Source organism: Saccopteryx bilineata, chromosome 5, assembly GCF_036850765.1.
Source record: "Saccopteryx bilineata isolate mSacBil1 chromosome 5, mSacBil1_pri_phased_curated, whole genome shotgun sequence".
Classification (NCBI taxonomy): domain Eukaryota; kingdom Metazoa; phylum Chordata; class Mammalia; order Chiroptera; family Emballonuridae; genus Saccopteryx; species Saccopteryx bilineata.
In genome coordinates, this window is record NC_089494.1 from 106498364 (window position 1) to 106521829 (window position 23466).

Genomic DNA, 23466 nt, shown 5'->3' on the forward strand with positions numbered 1-23466 from the left:
TGGATCAACAAATTGATATTTCTCTCCCCGCCCCTTCCTTTCTCTCTAAAGTCAATCAATAAATTTTTTAAAAGGTGGGGAGATCTTTACTCAAACAGAAATTTAAAAGTATAGCTATATTTTAGCTATTAAAAGGGACTCTAGCCCTGGCCGGTTGGCTCAGTGGGAGAGCGTCGGCCTGGCGTGCAGGAGTCCCGGGTTCGATTCCCGGCCAGGGCACACAGGAGAAGCGCCCATCTGCTTCTCCACCCCTCCCCCTCTCCTTCCTCTCTGTCTCTCTCTTCCCCTCCCGCAGCCAAGGCTCCATTGGAGCAAAGTTGGCCCGGGCGCTGAGGATGGTTCCCTGGCCTCTGCCTCGGGTGCTGGAATGGCTCTGGATGCAACAGAGCAACGCCCCAGATGGGCAGAGCATCGCCCCCTGATGGGCATGCCGGGTGGATCCCGGTAGGGCGCATGCGGGAGTCTATCTGACTGCCTACCCCAGGGGTCTCAAACTCGTGGCCCACCAAACAATTTTGTGCGGCCTGCAGACTAATCCACGAAGTTCAAAATATTTTGGATAAAATTAAGTAAGCCTAGGGGCCTACTTGTATTTTTCATTTCTCTAGCATCCTAGCTAGATATTAGCTTAGTTAACAGCAGTTGTAATGCGAACTACAGTTTCTGGTCGTTTTGTGACACTGAGTAAACTGCATGTACGATTGTGCTTGTTGTACTGATTTTTTTTTTGTTTTCAACTGCAGTGAGAAAAGTGTTGCGTAACAGTTGCCTTTTGTAGACCTAGTGCTGCCCGCCGAATGGCTGTGATCTTGCTCTGCGGCCCACATGCTGAGTTGAGTTTGAGACCCCTGGCCTCCCCGTTTCCAACTTCAGAAAAATACACACACACAAAAAAGGGACTCTATACTTCAAGGCAATTATGAACTTTTAAGGAAGCCTAGTAAAACTTGCACTGACAAGAATAAAATTTATTTCTGACGCAAATTTCTCAACTGTCATCCACGTGGCGCTCCCCCAAATATAAAGTTATTTCTTCTTTTTTCAAGTGCCTGAATTCTGAGACACATACATTTTCCTTCAGCCAAAACTTTATGTTAGCTGTTGACCTGACACACCAGGATCCCTGCCCAAAGTTCGACATCCATCATAACAAACCCCAGCAACAAGACTCCAGATAGCACATGCTTTCCTGAGACCTACTATAACAGCACCAGCACAGAACACCATCCCAGACCAGATCTGTCTTGATAAATGAATTTTCACCCTACTTCTTTCCTACAAATTGTTTTTGTTGTTACTGTTCAGGACTGAGATAGGCGCCCTAAATTCTTTGGCCGTTAGGATGAGCGCAAAGCTCCCCTGTCCGGAGGCCTTTCAGGTTTTCTCCAGTTACTAACTTGAAGTCCATGAGGTCAGCCTGAAGTGGAGAGGCCTGAGGAATGAAGTGGTGGAGGATGGAGAAGAGGGTGACCTCTGCCCCTTTCAGGGGCTGGGAGAAGAGGAGAAGGAGGCTGCTTTGCCTGACACCAGACTCAGGGGGAGGTAATAAAAATGAGTCCCCTCTACTTTTGGGAAGAGGCAGAGCAACTATCGGCCTGGACAACCACAAAGTGGGAAAGGACACAAACTTTCCAGCCCAAGTCTTACTGATGACTGCTCTTTGCAATTTGTTAAGACATTGCTGCAGGGAGCACTGGTCACTGCTTATCCCCTGCCAAAATCAGTCTGGCTCTGCAGTGACTTAGATACTACCTATGTGGAACATTAGGAAAAGTCATGTCAAATGTCAGAGTGCATCTAGACCAGATCCTGAGAAGATACACTTTTCCAGCAAGAGGCCAGTCTTCTCTGTTGGCTAGGATCACAGGGGGACTCTGGCATCAAATGTTTTGGGAAGCCAGCTGGGCACAAGGCTGGTTGGTTATTTTTAAACTGAGACACTGACTGGAGAGGGAGAAAATTTGAATTCTTATGATCTTCTGAGGTCCCTTCCAGCTCCAAGACGCTACCAAAGAACACTGCATATGCACTTGCATATGCCCATGCTTCTTTATAAAAACCTATATGAATGTGTGACTATATATAAATGAGTACTATATTCACACTTCCAAACACAAAGCACTTGAAATGCACACTGCTGATAGAATTCGAAAGCCTGTGAGCTGCTTTGCAGCATTAGCTGAAACACACAAACGCCATGGGCAGATCTGGGCGAGCCCCTCAGCCCTGCTGCCACTGCAGCTCACCTTAAAGCCAACCAGTGCCGCTTATGTAGGGGCAAGCCCTGTAAACCAGGGCTGCAGACTCCTAATCCTAGTGATTCCCACACGTCTCCCAGATCCTGGAAGGCAGGCTGAAACAAAGGAGATGAAAGGAAAATCCCAAATCTTATGGTGCACCGAGTTCTGCCAGAGTCTGGTGTCAGGCAAAGCAGCCTCCTTCTCCTCTTCTCCCAGCCCCTGAAAGGGGCAGCGGTCACCCTCTTCTCCATCCTCCACCACTTCGTTTCTCAGGCCTCTCCACTTCAGGCTGACCTCATGGACTTCAAGTTGGTAACTGGAGAAAACCTAAAAGGCCTCCGGACAGGGGAGTTTGCGCTCATCCTAACAGCCAAAAAACCTAAGGTGCCTATCTCAGTCCTGAACAGTAACAACAAAAACAATTTGTAGGAAAGAAGTAGGGGTGAAAATTCATTTATCAAGACAGATCTGTGATGGTCTGCCCATCGTGAAAATCTGCTTTATGATTTTCTCAAATCAAAAACAGGAGACCTCTGATCCTGGGTCAAGGTTTTGAGTGTGAATGACACACTGGCTAACATGGTGGTGGGGTGGAGGCTCAGAGTTAAAAACCAACCTAATGTCTCAGGTCCTGACAATTGGGGGGCGCGGTGGGACCACCAGCTTCCCACTTGCTTCTTTAGAATGAGATCCTGCCTCTAACACTTAGATTCAAGTGTTTCCAAATGCGAGGTTGCCATCCCACCTGAACCCCACATAAAACTCATTTGTCTCCTCACTAATTTCCTAGCCTCCTAAGTACCAACCTTCCCTAACTAGACTACCGAATTCAAGCGCAGAAAGCGGAGTCAGCTCAGGGCCGCGCCTGGCAGTAAGTGCCAGAACTTCCGGGCCCAAGACTTCACCTGGGGCATCTCTGAAAACCATCTGCGTCGCCTGGTTCCGGCATCCCTGCAGCAGAGAGAAGCACCCAGTTGGTGCTAGCTGGTGCTCCCAAACCCGCAGGATAATGCAAGCGGCACCTCTTCTCTACCGCGCGGTATCTATGAAACCAAGGCTTTGTGTGTGTCAGCGAGTGTGTGCGCCAAGGGCCCCGTGCTCACACACCCCCTGCCACCCAGTCTGCTCACTGCACGGGGTCCGTGCGCGGGGCGAGCGCATCGCGAGCGGGTCCACCCCGCAGGCGGCCGCACCGCCAGGCCTCTGGCTACCCGGCCTGGGACCTGGCCTCGGGGAGCGGGGGATGACATCCACGCCTCTGTTCCCCGCCTCACAGGCGACAGAAGAGAGAAGCGCCGGAGGCAGGACTAAGGCGGTGCAGGGAACCGGAACAGCAAAGGGCGACAGGCGGGCGCCGCGCCCCCACTCTAGCGCCCCGTCGCCCCCAACTTTGTGAGCAGCGGGCCAGGAGGGGACTGGGGCCGCTAGCGACTCGGCAGGAAGTTCCCCAGGCCGCACTGAGCATGCTCTCGAGGAGTGCGCGCGGGTGTGGACTCTGCGCTCCCCGTAGCCTCTCCGGCCAGGCGGGCTGGCCCAGCGCGCGGGCGGGATCGTGGCCGCCGCCGTCTCCGAGGGGTGGGGGCACCGCTGGACTTCCCTGATCAGCCAGACCAGAGCGCCCGTCCTGCGACCTAGGTCCAGTCTCTCTTCTTTCTCCTCCTCACTGGCCTGAGGCTCAGCTCGTCCAGCGCGGCCAGGTCCGAGGAACCCCAGCCCGGCCCACACCCCCAGCATAACCCCATCAAGGCTCCTCCACAGTCTGTGCACCCATCTGCATCCCCAGCCGCTCGCCACCGGCCCGCATAACCTAAGCTTCCTCGGGTCAGTCCTTGAAAAGCCCACGAAGCCTCCACTGGATATGGGCTTCCCCCGGCAGGTGGGCGCCTCAAGGCGCGTCCCCGGCTGCACTCCCGGGTCCCGCAGAGCGGCCGTGGCGGGGGCACCACGCAGGCGGCAGAGGGGAAACGCGAGAAAGCCCCAGGCTGCGCCACCCTGGACACAGGCTTTCCCCGCCCGCACCCAGCTCCCTCTGCCCTCCACGGTCCGCTCTGCGTGCATCTTACCGAGGGGATGGCGAGTTACAACGCGATCGTCCTGACCCAGTGGCTCTCACCTCCTTGTCGAGGAGCAGCAGCAGCCGGGAGCGCCCGCCCGTAGCCGTCCCCGTGGGGCCCAAGGCGCAGCGGGACAGGGAGTTGCGGCGCCCCGAGCCTGCGGCGCAGCTACCAAGGCTGGGTCGCGCCCGGGGCCACCGCGGCAGACTCGGGAGCCGGGAGCCGCAGGGCCGCCGCCAAGCTGTTCGCGGCAGGGACGGTCTGCAAACTCCAAGCCCAGGCAGAGCCGCGCAAGGCGCGTCCACACCCGGTCCGGACACGGCAGAGACACTCCTCGGGAGCTCAGCAGACCGGGGCTGGGATCTGTCCGCAATTTCTCCCAACCCTCGCTTACCCGACCTCTCCAACTTCTCCCCGCTTCTGGGCTCGTGGCTCTGGGAGGCAGGGATTCCGGCCAGGGACGTTCGGCAAATTCCCCGCCTCCCCAGCAGAGCGCTCAGCCAATTCGGAACGCCCCAGCCTCTCAGGGGCCGTCTGCAAACTATCAACTCTGTTGGAGAGGACTTCTACCAACCATACTTGAACGCAGCCCAAAGGAAGAAAGAAGGGAGAAAGACAGTTTGATCTTGGCCATAAATAATATTCTTAGCAAGGTCAGGAGCAGTGTGCAAATGCTGATATAGCCCTGTGTCCTCCAGAGTGGCGCTGTCCAGGCCCTGAGGCACCAGGTCCCTTCCAGCTATGAAGTCCTGGGAGGAGAGACTGAGCTCAACCACCTCAACATGCCCTGAACCTCAGTTTTCACTCCCATAAATTGGGTTACCATATATGAAGTAGTATGAGTTTCTGCCACTTGGTTTTTGTGGCGTTGGGCAAGCCACTTAACCACATAAATTTAACTTCTTTATCTATTGAACATAATAAATGCTGCTTCATGAGGTTATATTGAAGATGAAATAAAATGCATGTAAAGTACTTAGCTATACCTGCACACATTAGGCACTCAATAAATAAATTCCATTTCTCTTTCATTCCTCCCACCCCACCTCATATTTTATAAGCACTGTGGACAGGCTAGCTGAACATTGTACTGTTGTAAATTCAAAAAGAAATGAAACTCATCCCACACCCCGAAGGCACCCCAAAGAACACTGGCTGACAGGACAGTAGATTCAGCCAAGCCCTGGAGATGATGTGTACATTTACACCACTAAGCGTTACAGATCATTGTTAAGTAGTATTAGGATGCAAGGAGAGCGAGTGGCCTGATGGGTTACTTAGGGGTATAAGTGTAACAGGGTTCTTAACCCCAGCAAGTTCCAGGCCTTGTAACCAGTCAGTCAGGTCACTGTATGAGAGTGTATGTTCCACTGCAGGAGTTCTCCATCCCCATTTCACTGTCCTGCCTGGGATTTTCCTGCTTGAACTCAGATCACCCCATCCTACTGTCCACCCTCCTCCACACAGGGGCACTTAAAAACAAAGAAGTGTGGAAATAGACTTAGTCCAATTCCCTCATTTTGTAAGTGAGCTCTCTCGGGTCACCCAGTTAGTTAGAGAGGTTTCCTGACCCCAGGATCTTAACTTAATAGAAAACACCCTAAGGCCTCTCTTGTATTAAATTAGCTCTAAACTCTAAGCCCGGTAGGTCGGTCCTACCTTTAACTTCAAGCTGGAGGAAATGAAATAGCTGTAACATTTTCTGACCAGATGGGCCCCAAATTATCAGCCACTTGGATCCCCAGCTGTCGGAAACTGTCCAGGAAATCTGCATGGGCAGGATGACTCCTCTTAGAAAGACCTTTAGGTGAAATCCCAGGAATATTGGAAGGCATGTATTTCCCTCAGTCCCTTGGAAGAAATAACATCTAAAACTATCCTGGCACTGGGAGGGAAATAGAAGAATGGTGACATCTGGTGGTCAGGACTTTCTGTGCTTTGGACATGGATGGTGCAGATTCTAATCCTAATTGATTTGCTTTGAAGCCAAGCTCCCGCGGATAGTTAATAATTGTACCACCTGGTTGCCTAGAGATTTATGAAAGATATCAATCATTTATACTTCTAAGACCCACTGTTCTAGAGGACATTACAGATGGTTATTATTTCAGGGTTCTTTTAACAAGTGTGTATGTGTATATAGAGAAAGTACAAGGATAGAATATTCATATGTGCACACATTATATGTAATTCATATAATACAAATGTGTTTGTATTAGATATACTATTTATTTGTATAAATAATATACTTACAGTGCCTTTGAAGTACATTAATACTATCTCAATTGTTTTTCTTAGAGAATTAAAATTTTTTCAAGTTGCAAAGGCACATTTTCATTCCATTTACAAAGAAACAGTGACTGAAATAGGAACATAAGAATGATAGGCATACATGTTTATGTAGCAAGTACAGCAAAACTGATTACGACTGTTCTTTAAATACCAGTATTTATTACATCAGTTTCTAAGAATAATTCTTTATCAACTTCAAGAAAAATTTATGTCATATGTCATTCAAGCTATGACTATCTTAATGAAAGAATTATATTGTTTGAATATCTTCAAGGTACTGGAGGTCAAGTTAATGAGATCACTACCAATTTTTAAAATATTCAAATGCTCTTAAATTAGGGTGTCATAACTGCTTTTAATGAATTGTTCTTAAAAAACTCAAACACACTACCAGTGGCTGAGTAGTACAACAGACTTAGTTTACCTTAATTTCTACAATGGTTTCTGTTACCTTACAGTGAGATCCTACTGTTCTTTATGAGAAACATTAAGTCATTTACTATTTAGTTCTTAAGAAAATCATTCAAAGTGTTTATTCAGCCTTTAATAACATTGGCAGCCCTGGACCAGCAGTTCATTTTGTTAAAGCATCATCCCAATACGCCAGGGTTGCAGGTCCCATTCCCGGCCAGGGCACATATAAGAATCAATCAATGAATGCATAAATAAGTAGAAAAACAAATTGACCTTTCTCCCTTCTTCTCTCTCTAAAATCAGTAAATTAAAAATAGCCAGACCTGTGGTGGTGCAGTAGATAAACAGTCGACCTGGAATGCGGTTTGAAACCCCAGGCTTTCCTGGTCAAAACACAGATAGGAAGCAACTATGAGTTGATGCTTCCCACTCCTCCCTGCCCCCTTTCTCTCTCTCTCTCTCTCTCTCTCTCTCTCTCTCTCTCTCTCTCTCATCAGTAAATAAAATCTTTTTAAAAAATAAAATTACAATTAAAAATTAACATACATGAAAAAAATTAATACACCTAACTATCATCAGTAACTAGTTAATGGCTGGATCTTTTAAAACCAGAGACAGGTATTCTTTTTTCTTTTTTTTTTTTTCATGTGCCTTGACCGCGGGCCTTCAGCAGACCAAGTAACTGCTTGCTTGAGCCAGCGACGTTGGGCTCAAGCTGGTGAGCTTTTTGCTCAAACCAGATGAGCCCTCGCACAAGCTGGCGACCTCGGGGTCTCGAACCTGCATCTTCCGCATCCCAGTCCGATGCTCTACCCACTGCGCCACCGCCTGGTCAGGCAGGTATTCTTTTTTTTAAAGTTAAATTTATTGGGGTGATGCTGGTCAATAAATTTATGTAGGTACAGAGACAGGTATTATTAAGAATCAAGACTTTTCAGGCCTCTGCACTAGTACATCTTGGTGTACAGACTTCATTTAATTCTTTATTTTTTATTATTTATTTATTTATTTATTTTTCATTTAATTTCATTAACAAAACATTCACATGTGCCTGACGTGTGGTGATGCAACGGATGAAGTGTCAACCTGGAACGCTGAGTTTGCCCGTTCAAAACCCTGGGCTTGCCTGGTCAAGGCTCATATAGGAGCTGATGCTTCCTGCTCCTCATCCCCCGCCTCATCTCTCTCTTTCTGTGTCTCTCTCCTCTCTCTAAAGTGAATAAATAAAATTTAAAAGAGAAAACATTAATGTGGGGAAACACATGCTGACATTTTCTGCAATCTTCTAAGTGCAAACACAGCTTGTGTTGTTCACACCTTGGCCACAACACCTTTTGTGTTTGTCAGTCTTTCTTTAGTTCAGTGTCCTTCTGACTGTGAAATTTGGTGTCCAATCTTTGAAGTTTCTGGACTAAGAAATGGAGAAGACTCATACAACCTATTTTCTTTCTCAAAGGAATCATCTTGGAAGGTAAACTTTTGCTTAAGTGCCTTTATGAATGGGTCTGCCTCCAGGTGACTATTCAACAATAGCCTCAATCTTATTCATATCCTTTAAAACATTCAACATGTTTAGAACATCTTTGTTTTTAATCAGTCTTACTAGCACCTGAGTGCTGTTTTTTGCTTCTTGTTGTTGTTTTCTTTTTCATTTCAGTTGCTGAATTATCCAAGTCTCTGACACTATTAAGTCCTGGCTGTACAAGAGGAGAACGTGGGGCTGTAGAGAAGGAAACTAGGGGCGGAGATGGCAGGGAAGCACTGAACTTGAAAATGGATCTGGTTTGATACTCAGTTGAGGAGTCCCTGATGATGGCACTGGTCCCAAACCACCAGGCCCATCATTCGAGTCATAGGAGCCAGAATTGTCTTGTGTTTTAGTTCCTGCATTTGTACAATTGCAGCAATCTGAGAGTGAAGAAAAGTTAGTCTATTGCCAAGGGCAGCTAGTTTTTAAATTGCAGCTTCTTTTACAGGCTATTTTTTTCTTTCTTTCTTTCTTTCTTTCTTTCTTTCTTTCTTTCTTTCTTTCTTTCCTTTAAATGTTTTAAAGCAGGTGACAGTAGATCCCAAACTAATTGTAAAGTATGGAAAAACTCACTTTTCTCAGCTTCCTGATTTTTCATACAGCATTTCAAAATCTGAGACAGCTGGCTCCTTTATCATTTGCCGCACACAAAATATCAGCGAAAGACAGAACTACAAATACACAGTTACTGGGGTCTACAGAGTTCAAGACTAGGAGCAACTCAAAATCAGGCCCGGGACAAGGCTTTAAAGGAAGAATTTCCCCCAAAATACAAACAATACTCTGAGCTGACCCATAACCTATATTTCCCCCAAATCTGCAAAACCTGGCTCATGGGAACATCAAAACTCCAGCAACTCTCTTAAGTTATTCAAAGTAAGAAACACTGGTGAAGAAAACGCAGAAGCAAATTCAAGGGAACATCAGTTTCTTGATACCTTCCTCCAAAGCTGACCCTCCTGGCAGTCACGGGAAAGTCAAGCTGCGGTCTGCTGAGGAACCCTGCCTTGGACTCGTCAGTGGAAGAAGCACGATGTGCCTTCTCCCTGGTTCAGAAATGCTCAGACTTGCGCCCACCTGTGCAACTCACAGCTCATCTTGCAGGCCACAGGTGGTGATGACCCCCACCGCCCTCCTCGGGTCGGGGCCCTGGAGCCCCTTGCTCAGCCAGGGTAACTCCACCAGTGAAGTGGCTTCCTCCTCACGTGTCCCACCCAACCTGCAGAGTTAGATTTTAATTTATAGTAATAATTGCTAAAGGACACTGCTTATAAACAAAGATGCTTACTAGGATGGCGTTGTATATTTCATCATGTCCTCTCAAGAGAGAAATGGCTACAAACTTAAGAGTGTAAGAAAATAACACAGTGAGACTTTAATAGTGAAAGTCCTGGCAGCTAGGTCAGGCTTACCTGGTAACCAGTAATTCACGTTTTCAGTATTTCCATCCTTTGTGAACAAACTTCAAAAACACAACTCTGTCCACACAATCAAATCCATTGTTTCTCAGCATCTCCTCCTAAGCTCTATGTGATTTATACTCATCCTCATCACAATTCATGAAGCAGATTTTACTATACCCATTTTTAAAGAAGCATAAGCCAAGGCTTTTAAAAGTTAGGTAATATGCCCACTGGTGAGCCCTGTTATTTAGGGCCAGAGTCGGGACTGACTCCAAAGTTTTCCTGACTCTGGAGCCTAAAATCTCTCTACTATGCTATGAAGCCTACCCCCAGGAAACCCAGAAGAAATCAAGGTCAGGGCAAGAACTAGTCTGAAGAGTACACTAAAAACTAAAGAGGATATTTAAGGTACTATGCATAAATCACATGTTTTGACACATTCATATTGTAGGAAAATTATTAGCAACAAAGTAACAGTTGTGTATATATGTTTTACAAAGCTGGGACCCAGGTGATTCAGTCTTGGAGCAGGTCTCTGTGAAATAAACAAATGAATGGTTTCTTCCTGCCCAGGACTTGAAATCTTTTGTGGCTGAAGACTTAGAATGTAATTCTGGTGAAGGTGAACCTCTAATGGTAAAGGTGGGTGATCAAGGTTTTAGGTCAGCACTGGAGCAGTGGTACCCAGTGACTGACACCATGGTATTTGATAACTTAAGCTGAGAGGTCTAGTGTACAGGGGGAGGGGCAGCAGTGTCTTCACCTTACCAGTTCTATGACATGATTTTAGAAGTTGTTTCTTAGATGCCTATGCCTCTGAGCTTGACACTATCTTTCCTTTAAATAAATTCCTATTCTCCTTAAGTCAGTCAGAGTAAGTCACTTGTAGTTAAGTTGGCTGTCTGAAACATTAGAATCAAGAGGCACAAACTCTCAAGGAAACAGAAGAAGAAATCAGGGATGGGTTATCTAATCTGATTAAGACTGGGGGTTGAAAATCAAACTGGTTTAAAGGGTTTTGATGCAGGTGGCCAGTGGCATACAGTAGCAAAACATTACATTATCATCTGTATTCACCTAAAATAAAGTATCCATTCAAATCAAGCTTTGGGGAGACCAAGTAGCAGCTTAGGGACAAAAGGATTATAGGCACAAGGTGTTTTTGTTTCTTTGTTTGTTTTGTTTTATGGAGATGGACAGCTTAAAAAAAGAGAATAATGATCTCTAACTCCTAATATTTTAGCTCAAATTCCCAAGTTCTCAGGTCATGAAGTTTATTCACAAAGGCACATGCATAACAAGGATTTTCTGATTTGTAAAATAGACAAACACTGACAATAACAACACAATTCCTTTTTCTAGCAGCTGGGGGCTAAAATAGGTAAGAACTAAAAAAAAGTTTGACCTTGTGGGTTGCCAAATTACTTAAATTCACAGCTTAAGCTTTCTCTTATTTGAAACCAAGGGCATTGATTAGAACAGAATAGGACCCTGAAGACTGAATGGAGAGACATGAACAAATCAACTGACTTAATGTACTCCTCACCCCTTGAGCCTTGTGTTGGCTTCCCTCTCCAAATGAAGGCAATGCCGAGGTTCCGAACACACCTCAGGAGGCCAATTGAAAAGACCAACCCTGAAGAAGTCTTACCCATCACAGGAGTTGTGAGTTTCTGCTAATTTGTAAAAGCAAAAATATGGGAAATATACACGGCAAGGGATTCTCAGAATTCTAGACCAAAGAAGGAAGAACATAGCTTTACATCAGGCTGAATTTATCGATATAGAGGCAAGTCACCAAAATCCTAGATGCAGTATTAATCACCTGCTCAGTTGGCTACTGAACGCTGGGGCCAGCGTAAATAACAATGTTAGCTGATACTCATGAAACCCTTAGTAGGTGCCAAGCACTGTTTAAAATACCTTTATATTTTGACTTATTTAATTCTAAGAATACACTTTGAGATACATATTATCACCTCCACCCATAAAAGAGGAAACTGAGGCACACAGAGGCTCAACAACTTCCCATAAGCAGCTTATACAATAAGTGGAAGAGCTCAGATTCAAATCAGATCTAGAGTCAGATCTGCCTGGATCTAGAGTCAGCCTTTGAGGCCTCTACTGAAGTTCTTATAAAGGTGAGATTCCAGAAATACCTTTTTATTGTGTAGAGGAAGGAATCTAATAATTTAGGAAAATTCAATGTATTTATCATGTACACCTACTTATCCATTCCAATACCAAATTCCCCAAGGGGGCCCAGCACTGAGAAGTCCACTGGTGAGGGGTATGCCAGCATTTTAAAGAAGATTTTATTTATTGATTTTAGGGAGAGAGGAGAGAGGAGGTGGGAAGGAGCAGTAAGCATCAATTAGTAGTATCTCGTATATGCCATGACCGGGCAAGTGCAGGGTTTCAAAATGGCAACCTCAGCAGCATTCCAGGTTAACGCTTTATACACTGAACCACCACGGGTCAGAATGCCAGCATTTTTTTTTTTTTTTTCCCCTTGTACTTCTCTGAAGCTGGAAACGGGGAGAGACAGTCAGACAGACTCCCGCATGCGCCCGACCGGGATCCACCCGGCACGCCCACCAGGGGCGACGCTCTGCCCACCAGGGGGCGATGCTCTGCCCCTCCAGGGCGTCGCTCTGCTGCGACCAGAGCCACTCTAGCGTCTGGGGCAGAGGCCAAGGAGCCATCCCCAGCGCCCGGGCCATCCTTGCTCCAATGGAGCCTCGGCTGCAGGAGGGGAAGAGAGAGACAGAGAGGAAGGAGGGGGTGGGGGTGGAGAAGCAAATGGGCGCTTCTCCTATGTGCCCTGGCTGGGAATCGAACCCGGGTCCCCCGCATACCAGGCCGATGCTCTACCGCTGAGCCAACCGGCCAGGGCGTTTGCCAGCATTTTTGAAGAGTTCTGGAGTTGCTTTTCTCTGAAGACTAGATCTCAGGACAAAGAGATGTAGCCCTCACTCAACTCTCAAATCTGCTGCCTACCAACCTGGAGCCCCTTGAATAAAAGGGAGACTGGATACTTACAGCAAACACCATTGGATGGCCATCCAAAAGCCATTCCCAGTCTCATCCTCTTTGCTACATTCAACTACAGAGTCTAGAAAGCCAGAGTCTTGCTTTCTCTACCTCCACTCTACAAGTACTGAGGCATGGAACAGCATGTGAGCCTGTTCTGGCCAACGAGATCACAGGGACAGTCTGATGAGGGATTCTGGAAAAGATAATTTGTTTCCTTTTAATAGGAATGTAAGAGGAGCTAGGTTCTTACCTTAGCCACCCCTGTCCTTCCTGCTTTTGAATGAGGTCATGGTGCCTGGCAAAGTGGCAACCATCATTCAAACAAGATATGAGCCTAAGCTTAAAAGCCACTCCCAAGCCCAGCATAAGACAAAAAGAGCCTGGGTCCTTGAGGAACCATTCTCACAACTATGTATCTCCAAGTATCTTGTTATAGTAGGGAAACAAATCCCTACTTGTTAAGGTATTATTGGTGCACTTTTCTAACACCTGCAAACTAAAGCATTCCTGGATGATAAATAGCTCTTGAGAAAAGATTCAAAATAACATCACAGATATGTACTGCAGAAGAAATCCCCAATTCACTTATATCTTTACTCTGCATTTCCTGAAAACTTTAAAGAAGATCCAAATACATTTATATAACTTACAGCAATTTATAAAAACATTCTCCTTCTTCCCTCTGCCTACTCTGATCAGCCCACACCGCTGCTCTAGGGCATCCTGCTCCACAGGTTCCTTGCTTGTCCCCTTTCTCAGGCCCCATTGTTTCTGTCTCTATAACGTGCACTTACTTCCTGGCTTCTAACAAGTAAAACCACGAAGGGACGAGGGGCAAAACTGTAACTGCAAAATTCCTTCTGGAGACTCCCAACTCTCCTACATTAATAATTGTTATTTTATCATATATAATTTTTATTTTTAATTTTTAAAACTGTGTTCACAGTTGCCTATCATGGACATTTCAGTATTTCAGATCTAATTACTGACTTTCATCTTTTCTTTTTAAATTTATTTATTAATTTGAGAGAGAGAGAGAGAGAGACAGACAGACAAAAACATTGATCTGTTCCTGTATGTGTCCTGACCAGAAATGGAACCAGCAATCTTTGCATATCAGGACAATGCTCTAACCAACTGAGCTCTCCCGCCAGGGCATTGACTTTCATCTTTTAAAGCAAAGATGCTTTCGTTTGAAAGACAAGTTGGTCGCATATGAGGTCAAATCACATCTGAGAACGTCAAATATTCACAAACAGCATACCTTAAAAAAATAATAGCACACAGCATGGCCTATGGTGGAGCAGTAGATAATGTGTCGACCTGGAACGCTGAGGTTGCCAGTTCAAAGCCCCAGGCTTGCCCAGTCAAGGCACATATGAGAAGCAACTATGACTTGATGCTTCCTGCTCCTCCTCCCACATTTCTGTCTGTCTCTCTCTAAAATCAATAAATAAAATTAAAAAAAAATAATAATAGTAGCACACATTTAAAACATATAATACTTAAATGACATTATATGTAAAAAAAAATGGTGAGGAAGGAGGGGCAGCCCCTCCCCCTTCACTGAGAAGGAAGAAACAAGAAGAATGCAAGTGAAGGGAGCCTGCAGGGGCAACTGAGTCAGCCAGTTATAGATGAACTACTTCCTGTGTAGTTCTCTGAAAGGCTGCCTGGGGCCACTTGCTACACAGACCAAAGAAGATAGAACTTATCTGAATACCTCTTCCCCTTTTCTTTTCTTAAAGCCTTTAAGAGATAATGTTTACATACCTTAATTAAAAATTGCAACACTTATCCTCGTAACCCACCCCTCCATCTTGAAGTCATGAGAGTGATGTATGTACCTCTAGAGTAGACAAAGGGATCACGAGCCCCTTGCATGAAAACCTGCGTTCTGTAAAAGGTATAGAAGATGTAAGAAATCTAACTTCGGGGAGCATGTGTTTGGTTGCCTCTTTTGAGGGTCACGCTGCTCCACCGGCGAAATGAATCCTACTTCCTTCATCAGGTTGTCTGGGCGTTTTTGTCCTCCTCTGATTCCTGCAATGATGGAAGCCAGGTTTATTCCTACATGAGATTGTATTACTGGTCTGATGTTAGTTTCCAACTATTGCTGTAACAAATTGCTACAAACTTAATGTCTTAAAATAACACAAATTTATCATCTTACTTTTCTAGAGGTCAGAAGTCCAAAATGAATTTCCAGGGTCTACAATCAAGGCATCAGGAGAGCTGTTCCTTCCGGAGGGTCAAGGGCAGCGCCTGCTCCTTGCTCTGACGGCGTTTGGAGGCTGTGGCGCCCCACCCGTGTGCCTGGTCTCATCTCTCCAATCTTTGCTTCTATCATCACGTCACCCTCTCCTTGCTTTGACCTGTTGGTACCTCTGTCTTATAAGGATCCTTGTGATTACAGTTAGGGCCCACCTATATAATACAGGATAATCTCCCCATTTAAGTACCTCTCACAACCACAGGTGCAAAGCCCCTTTTGCTAGATAAGGTAGCATCCCAGGTCCCAGTGATTAGACTGGGAACATTTCGGAGGATCCTTACTCAGTTTACCACAGTCTGCCTTCTGGCCCCTGAAGTTTCACATCCATCCCAACATCAAAGCTTCTCCTGTCCTTTGCCAAGAGAGGGAATGCTTTTATGAGGCTAGCCCAATGGCCCTTGAGGTGGACCAGGGTTCCGAGGAGCAGGGCTGCCCCACCCCAGCCCAGTAGCTCCACAAACAAAAGATTAAGCCCAGTTAAGAGCAGTGTCTTCACAGCTAACTCTCAAATATGAGAAACAAATGCTTATTATTGAATGCCAGTGACTTGTTTGGGGTGGTTTGTTATTCAGCAGTATAATTCTTTTATTTGCACAATAAATTGAAGGCCTAAGAGAAAACTATCAATGTCCATCCAATTGTTTTGAATACCTAGAGTCATATAAATTATAACACACACACACTGTTCATTTTATAGTATAGCAAACCTAATTTTTTAGTGCTTTGTAAAAACTGCTTCCAAGAAAAATTTCATCTGGGCCAAAGCAAAGAGTGGCCAGAATAAAATTAGAGAGGCCAGTGATTCAAATGAGAGGGACCACCTGTCTCAGAAAATCCCCAGTAGGAGACTAAACTATAAAAGGGGTGTTTGCTGAAAGAGGTTTACAGAAGCGCTGAACATTCTGGAAACAATGCTTTCAGCTATTGCATACTGACTCCTTTTTTGTTGGTGGTATTTTACAAATTTTCAAATTATAAAAGGGTTTCCCAAAGCATTGCCACGCCAGTTCTGCAGTCTGGACTGATGACGCTGCTGCTGTTGTGTATGTGTGTGGCACCAGTCTGGGCACCTCTTCTCCACTCTTGTTCGGTGGTTCCGTGACGTCAGGCTGATGGCTAGTAAGAAGACACGCTGGGAGTATTTACAGCACGGAAAGCCTTGCCTCAGTTATGGATGTGTGCACTGTGTCACAACAGCAAGCACATTGTTCACACTGGGTCATGGTCAACGGTCTGAAAGCCATGGCTCTTGGTGATTGAATAAACTTCAACTTCCAGCAGTTCTATGTGTGAGAAACATTTCTGCCCCTGAAGCAAGGCTTGACCCTGCAGCAAAGCAAATCGTGACACCACCCAATGGGTGTTTCTGCCATAATTGTTCAGGTTTCTCCATCTTTCTCTGTCCCTTATCCAGCTGCCAGAGTGGAGGGATAAGGTATATGTGGATATTTCATACTGATGTTTCAGGCTACAAATTGCATTGATGTCAATTGTTAAAAGAATGGGTTGCCTGACCTGTGGTGGCACAGTGGATAAAGCATCGACCTGGAAATGCTGAGGTCGCTGGTTCAAAACCCTGGGCTTGCCTGGTCAAGGCACATATGGGAGTTGATGCTTCCAGCTCCTCCCCCTTTCTCTCTGTCTCTCTCTCTCCTCTCTAAAAATGAATAAATAAAAAAAAATGATCGTTGGCAAACTTTAAAAAAAAAAAAAGAATGGGTATTTTGCTTGTATTACTTCAATAGATAATGGTCCCTGCCTTTCTTCTCTCAAACCATGTCATATGCCCCAGCAGTACCATTCTTGGGTGAGGTAGAGGACAGAATTGGCTTTGAACCATGCTGGTGGCCCTTGTTTGGAGCCAGAAGGCATTTACACAGCTACATATTTGAGAAGCCGTATGCTCTAGAATAATTCACCAGCTCACCTGGGCTGAGAATTAGAAACAAATCAAGTTGTGCATTGCTAGTGAAGGTTTTGGAACAATCTCTACTTCTGTGTGTCTGTCCTTATGAGGAAGCTGAGGTGCTGCTCCTCTTTGAAGTCCCCATATTTTGATGACACATTGTACAGTTTGACAAACATACTCAACATTTTGTTTTACAACTTCCTGTGCATCCCAAGCCTCAGACATATTTTGGCCCTCAATATCTCTCCCTGCTCATTCTACTGGGTTCCCCACTTTCACTGAGGGGCTACTGGGTAGATACCAATGTAAAAGGAACCTTCCTGGAGCATATAGTGCAAACCACTGCAAAAGTCCTTAGGCTTGTTTCCTGCCCACTCCCACACAGTAAGGATGGTATTGGTCAGACTTGACTTGTTGTGGTGCAACCCGTAGGAATGGAACCAGAGCCCAAATTGATTAGGAATTTAAAGAGCCTTTATTAGCCGGCTGGCAACTATCCGCTGGGAAGCAACAAACAGTCCTGAGCTCGGAGGGAGAGAGGTATTTAAGGGCGAAAACCACAAGGTTACAGTTGCTTCAGCATGTTTGCACAATATCTTGCTAAAGTACAAATTGTTCTAAAGATAATAAACTGCCTTCCTGCAATATCTGCAAGGCTGAAGCACAAAGAACGCATCCTGCCTCTGTTAGCAAGATTAGATCTGAGCCTAACTGCTGAGGCTTGTAAAAATTTTCCACTTGCTTCTGTAGCTATAAACTAGTTCCTTTTAAGCATTGAGCTAAATTGAGTCAGGGGTCCTTGGCAGGGGCTGGCACACCAGCACATTACCTACACCCCAATCTCTAAATCCTCACTATTTTATTTGATCAATTGACTTTAGTCACCCTATCCTGTATGGCTATGCAGTTATATAGTTACATCTACTCAAGACCTTACCCACTCTGCAACTTCCAACCAGACTGGTGGCATTGAGCCACTTCTACAAGGGACTATTCGAGGTCCACTTGTTAATGCTCTATGTAACACTTAGCCCCCTTCTTGACTGGCATCCAGGGAACTCAATAGTGAGACTTCCTTGTGGTCTTATGTTCCAGACTCTTCTCCATTGATAGTATGGTAAGAACATGACTTTGGTTTATTTGTTTTCTTTTCATAATTTTTTTATTTTTTATTTTTTTGAGTACTTGTTGCTTTCTAGAGTGAGCTTTTGGTTTTATGGTCTACTTGTGATCTCTGTAAGTGGATTGATGGTTTATAAAGGTCTTGTCTTTGCTGGGTGGGAGATGATAGATAATCTGGCTTGTTATTCTTATCTGTTGGTTTGTCAATTTGTCTATTTTAAGCTCAAGTCAAGTAAAAATTTGTGCACAATGAAAAGAGAGCAGGTCTTTGATATGAAACAATGAGTTTGGTATTTCTGTGTTTATCCTTGACTCATGACTATAATTTTAAAATTGAAACTTATAAGTTCTCTATCTGTATTTGTATGTTTATTTCTCTGTTAGTTAAAAATATATTCTTACATGCAGGTGGTGTTACCAAAATAGATCATAAAAATCTATTTTTTTATATTTTATTTATTGATTTTTGTAGAGATGAAGAGAGAGAGAGAGAGAGAGAAAGATGAGGGAGAAGCAGGAAGCATCAATTCATAGCAGTTGCTTCTCATATGTGCCTTGATCAGGCAAGCCCAGGGTTTTGAACCAGTGACCTCAGCGTTCCAGGTTTATGTTTTATCCATTGCAACACCGCAGGTCAGGCCATAGAAATCTTTTAAAAGAGCTCCATTCTCAGAGTCTCAGTGATAATTAAGCACTTACTTAAACTGAATACTTTTTTTTTTAATTAAACTGAATACTCTTAAAGTTCTTGTATAATTATTTATTTGGGTCTGTTAATAACTTTGTTCATTTTTGCCACTTCGAGAGATTATACTAAGGGGAATGTGCTATTGTTTAAAAAAAGAGAAGTTTTGTAAGTAAAATGGCAGTTTATGACAAAAATCTGGATAAAATGATATAAAAAGTTGTAGAAAGTTTAAAGAAAAGGAATTTTACTTGCTGTGTTCAAATCTGACTGAGGTTTTTGATTTTTAAATGAACTTAAAAAAAATCAAAGGTGTCAATTGTCATACTGGTGCAAAACTAGAATTTGGCTTCTCTCAATTAAAATGACAAAAAAAATCTGAGATCATTGGTCTGCTCTTGAGGTTGTAAAAGGTGATTCTTACCTTGTGTGTAATCTGCCTAGATAACAAAGTTTCTTTGTATTACAAGAATAATTTCCTGTGCTTTATGTTGACTTTGTCATGTTTTTGATTATTTAAGAGAACAAAGTCTTGCTTTTGAAAAGAAATTAAGGTTCTTTACCATCATGCTACCTTCTGTGTTTACTTTTAAAATCTGTTATCGTCACTTTAATTAAATTGATCGCCAAGTGTTATTCTCAGTAACTCATGATCCTATCTTAACTAGCGTTCAGATCCCCTGACAACTTTTGATAGTTTTCTTTCCTAAATTGATTCCTAACTATCTTTTAAGACTGTCTTGAAGATTTCCCAGGGGGTCCCCAGAAAATCACAAGCAATTTGTCCTTTCACCTTGTAAAAAGAGAAGTGCTGAAAACAATTAGGTTTATTTGACATATTACTTATTGATGAGTTGCATGAAAAACATTGTCAAATCAGAAAAGATACTTAACCTTCCTCGGGTTAGATTTGTATGGGCAAATGTTATTAATATAAGTATTTTGAAATGATGTGCTGCCTAGGAAGTTCCTGGAGAATTGTCAGCATCCTCACTGTGATGTGCTTCTATTCATCAGACTCCTGGCGCTGCTTTGCTGGATATTAGATAACAACAGTATAGTGTGATTAGTCATAATTTTACTCATTTTTTTAAACGGTTAAATTGATCACAACTTCACTTCTTTAATTTTAATCTAGCATCCAGGCTAGCAGTTTTCAGGTGAGGATTTGCATGACTTACCCATGAAGTTTTATTAAGATGCAGGTGTTTAGGACTTACTGCACACATTCTGAACCTCTCGACTTGATGGTCTGGAGCTGTTTCTGGTTTATTCCAACTATGTGCTTAATATTCATGGCATATTGTCTTGGATCATTGTATGTTATATCTGAAGATATTTTTCTCTGTAGAGATTATGTTCATCTATTTTTAAAAATTGGGTGCACTATTCGTTCTTGAAAAATAGGATTAATCATTATGTTTATGAATACTATAAAACTTGTTTTGGGTTGACTTTATTTTGTTTTGCACACCATATAAACATCCACATTTCCTGTCAGCTACATTATTGTTGTAATAAAGTTTTATCAGATCTTTCAGTTTTGGAAATGATCAGTAACAAATTAACCACAACTGTTTGAGTCCTTTCTATTTTTTGAAATTAAATTTAATGGGGTGACATTGATCAATAAGAGTACATAGGTTTCAGGTGAACATCTCTATAACACTTGGACTGTTGATTGTGTTATTTTCCCATCACCCAAAGTCAAATCATTTTCCATCACCATTTATTTGTCCTTTATTACGCCCTTGCTCCCAGCTCCTCCCCCAGGTCTTTAGTCATCTACACATGAGTGTTGTTTTATTCTGATGCCTTCCTAAGAAGTCTTGCCTGTACCACTGTCCAATAAAGGACTGTCTTGGGGTCCTATAGAAGGGGACTTTGCCAGGTACTTTGGGCATAGGCTTCTGAAGGCCTTACTTAAATAACTTAGAGACAGGAGGACCTAGTCAGGATTTCCAGGACAATAGTTAAAAAAAACAGATGTGTTCATGAGATTGCTAACACAGGATGGTGCAGGACAAGAGTTAATTACAAGGGCTGAATGATGAAGGATGATTGTGGCTTGTGTTAAGAATATTGTTGATATTCTAATACTCTATTTTCTAGATATAAGGAACCCTTCAAGGTATCTTTTCTCTAAGTTTCCTAGAACTCATAACAATTTAATAAATTATGCTTCTATAAACATGACACATTTTTTTCTCTATATCTGAACCCTCTATAGAATTTGGGAAATATTAAGTATTCTCTTCCATTGGCAATATAGTGATCTGAATAAGTTTTAAAATGATCAGACTTTCTGGTTAGCATTACATAATTGGGAACATTAGTTATGCAACCATGGTTTTACCTGGAATGTCATATTTGAGAATGAGGCTCATTTAATCAGCCATGACCAAACATTTTTAAGAACCAAAGGTTGATTTTATGCAGCCAATAATTACAAAGCCCTCTTGGAAAATTTGTCCTTGTCCCTGACTTATAGAGTTCCTAATATTTTTCAAATTATTTAAAAAACCAAAGTTTTCCATGAGCTGGCCCTTTTCTCACCTCCATACCTCTTCTCCCTCATTCTTTGCTTGAGTAGCTGAAATGATTTAAGTTCCCCAAGAATGAAGTGTCATTTTACTTCATCATGCCTTGACCCAGGCTAGGACACACACTCCTCTACACTTGGAAAACTCTTCTCCATCTCTTAGGGCTCCAACCAGGCATCATTCTCCGGAAATCCAACCCCGCCCCGCCCGTACCTCCAGGCAGGATGCCTCTCCATACTGCACATCCCTCTTACTACTCACCTCCAGCTCTGCACCTGCCCGTACCTCTCAGCAGGATGCCTCTCCGTACTGCACAGCCCTCTTACTACTCACCTCCAGCTCTGCACCCACCCGTACCTCTCAGCAGGATGCCTCTCTGTACTTCACGTCCTTCTTACTACTCACCTCCAGCTCTGCACCCGCCACACTCTTCTGGAGAACTTTGTTTCCATTCTGTCTCCCCAGTATGTCCCTATCTCCTTGAAGACAAAAACTGGGTCTTATTTCATTCATGCTAGTATATGACTTGCATATAATTAGAACTCAAATAGTATTTGACTTCATGAATTAACTTACAACTGGTTGAATTAAACTGTGAGTCCAATTTTTCAGAGTAAAGGAAGAGTGTGGCATTTGAAAAGGAAGGTATTGAATCTTGACCTTCTGCCAAATGTATTGGGCACCAAATATAATACATTTTATAGACTTAACAAGAAAGACAAGGGAAGAAAGTCTTCAGAGTTAAGATCTCAGTGGCAAACTGGGTCATACTAAAGCTGGAGGTATTCAAGTTGGTCTTCTCTCTAGGGAGGCAAACTACATAAATTAATACAGTAAACCATGGCCTGAAGAGCCCAGAGACTTTAATAAATAAAGAGATGTACTGGGCCAAACAAGAACATAATACTGCCAAATGTCCCAACGTCTCAGTTACAATAACGTTTCCTGGGCCTGGGCCAGGGAGCAACTTAGAGAACATTAGAGAATTTTTGTGCTCCCTTTTAAATCCTCTTTGATTCCAGAGACAATTTTGGCATCTCCCAAAAGCAGAGTGGACATCTCCAGGCTGCTCAAGGCTCTTGCTTGACTCCAGCTTGAAAGAAAAGGCTATTTCCGGATCCTTTCTTTCCTCACTATTCTCTCCTCTAAGATTTCTCTGTTTATTTATGACAAAACACCAGCTGGTATTAAAGGGATAATTCTGCAGAGAATGGGAGGCCTTTATTAACAAGATCTCTTTTATAGAGAAAAAGAGAGCAATTCCTGGGATGAATGCCCCCTTCTCCACCATAGAATATTAGAAGATTTGAGCAAAAAGAGACTTTAGGAGTAATATCATCTAGTTTCTTATTTTACAGATGAAAAAAACTGAAGCTCAGAGTGGTGATCAAACTTGCTCAAGGTCAGAGAATAGGAACAAAATTGGTTTAGGATTCTAATTTAATGCTTTATTCATTCAACTCTCCTTGTTCTCTGAAATACCACTCACTTTTGACTTACTCATCAATCAAAAATTGTGTTAAGCATCTATTAAAGATAATTGCCTTTTGTCCTATTAGGAATAAAGCTTAATTTTTATAAATTCATAGTGTAGTAGAGATTTCTGGGGCTTACCTACACCTGGCTTTCCTTCCTTTCCTTCTAGTCACATGAGATGCTTAGATTTATCTGCCCTTCGCAGTTGGGAAGGACCACAAAACTAGTTCTAACCAATGGGCTTTGAGCAGAAGTAGCTTATGTCACTTATGAAGCATGACATACACAGTGTGAGACTACCACATTCTTTTGGTTACTTGTGACTACTAATGAGGTCACTGGTCAAACTTCCATGAGCCTTGAGTGACTAAAATGGAGCAATGTCCTCTGCTGGCCCATATCAGATCTGTATGTAACATGTGTGAGAACTTTTATTGAGTTATATTACTGAGATTTGGGTGCTATTTGTTACTATAGCATAAACCTAAT

The 23466-nt window shown here is 43.5% G+C and overlaps 1 protein-coding gene and 1 pseudogene across 7 annotated transcripts in view; both read right to left on the reverse strand.

Moving 5' to 3' along the window:
• MGAT5 (alpha-1,6-mannosylglycoprotein 6-beta-N-acetylglucosaminyltransferase) overlaps positions 1-4772 on the reverse strand; it is a 384044-nt gene extending 379272 nt beyond the window's left edge. For 2 of the 7 annotated variants that reach the window (XM_066233787.1, XM_066233786.1), the window contains exon 1: positions 4354-4730. The gene's annotated coding sequence lies outside the window, so the exon portion shown is untranslated. Of the gene's footprint in view, positions 1-4303 lie in introns of all 7 variants that reach the window. The other 5 variants (XM_066233785.1, XM_066233784.1, XM_066233788.1 and 2 more) reach the window with 4 other exon arrangements.
• LOC136306520 (mitochondrial fission regulator 2-like) overlaps positions 4300-23466 on the reverse strand; it is a 30506-nt pseudogene continuing 11339 nt past the window's right edge.